Below are 3,375 nucleotides of genomic sequence, written 5' to 3'. Positions count from 1 at the left end.
TATATATACATTTATTAAACATAAAAATGATATCAAGGCAACTTGGAAGACCATCAACTTGTTGATCAACAAAAAAAAAATAATCGGCAATCTAATACTTCCCTAAATTGTGATGGGATAATGACCACTGATCCCAATAAAATTTCTAATGCATTTAACAAATACTTTGTCAAAATTGGACCTTCACTTGCTAACAAAATTCCCCATGTCAATAAATCATTTAAAGACTCCAAAATGAGAATTGCTGTCTTCAAAAGTCACAAATTGGCACGTTACGTATTAAAGATACATTTATTTTTTAAACTTAACTGTAAAAGGTGAAAAAAAGAAGATCGTACTAGAAATTAAAAATTTGCTTACGCGTTTTTCACGTACGTGTAGTAAGCGAGATATGCGTGTCGTCCAAACGGTTTGCAGATAGCAACCGGAGTATGGCGTCAAATGATGACGTTGACGTCATAAATGATGACGTATACGTCATTTCGCATGCCCTCCCTAATGTTGATCATTAATTGAACAACCCTTAAGTACATGGGCTCTAATAGCATCAGCCCATGGGAGATATTATAAAACAAAAAAAGTCCATGTCAATGACCCTATGTCAAAACAGATGATTATTGTAATTGGCTGAAACCACAAAATCAACTTCATTGAAATGTTAAGCCATTGGATGTTTAAGAGGAAGCTCGTCACTGCCTAGAGGTGATGCCGAGTTACAAGAACGGTCTTGTCTGCGATACATTGATCTCAAAGTTAAGTTATTTTCTTAATTAATTGAGGTTGACGCAGTGGGTTTACACTCCAGCAAATACCACAAGGACCGCTTTGACATTATTAATGTCAAGAGAACAAGAGATCTCCAGCTTACCCACATGTCATTTAATATTGATACGCCTTTCCGCTTTTTACAAGATTTCTCTTCTGCCGTCTTTGAGATGCAAAATATTATTGGAAACTTCATCATGCTTATAATTATTCAGGGAACGTGATGAAATAATTTTATATCATGGAGATATATATTATTTCCAAGAATAGTTTTGCGGCCTATATAATGTTTATTTATGATTTATCGAAATTATAAATTGTATTATATCGAACGAATTTTGCATACAAGACAGTTGTATGCGCGGGAATATTGTCTTGAGACTATGAATCTTATTGCTGGGGGCTAGAAATGCCATCAAAACATGAATTATAGGAACTGGAAATTATTTTAACATTCATATTGGGCCTATCAAATGACATTCGCTTCATTGCGTGCAAGTCGTCACCGGAATTATGATATACTGTAATATAATAAGTTATGTTGTCGCAGTCTGATATCCATATTAACCGAATTGTCCGTGTCGAGTAATGAATCGCACAAACCTCGCATACCCAGTTATTAATACAATCCAACGCAGGGACGTAGCCAGGATTTTGAAAGGGGGGGGGGGAGCCGTTATGCGAATTACGTATGACCCCGGCGGGGTCAATCCCCCTGTGAAGTAGCGCACTCCGAACGTTCTTAGGACTGTTTGAGAGGATAAAGTGAAAATTGCAATAGACGCATTACAAATAAGCGCAAAGATAATTATATAATAAATCAACAGTGGCAGATCCAGGAATTCGAAAGAGAGGTGAACCAGGGAGGGACTTTCACAGACCGAGGAACCTGTCTCTTATACACATCTAGATGTATGTGAATTTATTTTTCCATTTTTTCCTTAAAAAAATAAAAACAGTGGGGGGGGGGGGGCTTGAATCCACCTCTGCTCAAAACATTATTTATCCAGAATAGTCATAATCACGAAAAATGTACATGAAAAACCAGATCACATCCTAAAAACAAACAGCAGTCACTAAGACATACGTCAGGATCCGACGACTTGATGGAGTTTAATGTCATACCCAGGGAAGGACACAGGTCTGTTTTGAAAGGTGGAGGGGGAGGGCATTTTGTGAGTCGACACCCACCTCAGTCCCACAATGGTTGGAGCTGAGGTGAGACAATTTGAGGAAATAGTATCTCTAGATGGCCAGAAATGACACTTTTAGTAAAATTCATCATCATCACATCACCATTAGTCAAAATGAAGCGCCAACAAAAATTCTCATGATCTTTTATCATGGATTTTGACAATCATAAAACAAAGCTTCAAAGCATTGTCTTTGAGTATGTACTTTACATAGGCCTACTTCAAAAACGTGATTTCACAACCACCTCAGCCCCAGCCATGGTGGGGCTGAGGTGAGAAAATTTGAGGAAATAGTACCTCTCGAGATGGCCGGAAATGACACTTTTATATAGTAAAATTCATCATCATCACCTTACCATTATAGTCAAAATAAAACGCCAACAAATTTCTCATGATCTTTTATCAGGGATCTACTTAATATCCTTAACTTAGGCCTAATTATAGCTTACTAAGCTTTAACTATATATATTATGATCAACAAATCACAACTTTTTAACGCATTTAGCACAATTTTCTTCACTTTTTATTGTTATGAATATTAATATCAATTACTATCGTCATCATCATCATTGTTATTATTTTTATCAATATTAGTAGTAGTATTATTAAACAAACATTTAAAGAAACTTGCAAAAGGATAAAAACGAAATTGAACCACAGTATCGCATTTCTATCTTAAAAGACCTGGTCTAAAATTTATGGATTTAAGATTTTTTTAAATCACGCTTAGGCTTATGTGTTCTATTAGGCCTATGTATAACGTGTACTGATGCATATTTACATGTTTAGAAGTATTCATTTTGAGTGATCCCAGGAAAGAATTTGTATTAGCTGAAGAATAAGCTTTAAAATTTTAACACTGTGTAAAAAGGGGGGGGGGGAGCCGCGGCTCCCACGGCTCCCCCCTGGATACGTCCCTGATCCAACGGGGCTGAGCGAATACTTCTTCGTTCTCTAAAGCCTCTTCATGATGCCTGCAACGCCGCACCGTCCGCTGACTCTTAGCGGATCGTCATTAAAAGCAGGGGAGGCGCTAGCAGGGGCCCAAGGGGAAATTACCCCTCGTCGGGGACTTCTGGACCACCCGTTTTGACCCCCCATGTTGAGGAATTTTGTCGTCGGAAAAAAATCAACTATTTAGCGCCGAAAAAATTCAAGCATGCCTAAGCTGTCAAATATTATGGATTAAAAACTGTTTAATGCGAGCAGTGCTACCGTATGTGCAAGATGTTGCACACTATTGCGATCGTATGGATTGCAGTGGTGGCACCAGCTCTTCCCCGACAGGGAGATGGTACTTCCGAGAGCGGGTTAATATCCCCGGGAGGGGGACTAGTAGGGGTAGTCTTAACTTACTTTCAAATTATCATTTTTTAATAAAGAATCCCATATTAGCAAAAAATGTTATTAATTCCCC

The sequence above is a fragment of the Anneissia japonica genome, unplaced genomic scaffold (assembly GCF_011630105.1).
Source record: "Anneissia japonica isolate Jap-2015-1 unplaced genomic scaffold, ASM1163010v1 scaffold133422_len6010_cov161, whole genome shotgun sequence".
Lineage (NCBI taxonomy): Eukaryota > Metazoa > Echinodermata > Crinoidea > Comatulida > Comatulidae > Anneissia > Anneissia japonica.
Note: the sequence above shows the minus strand (reverse complement) of the source record.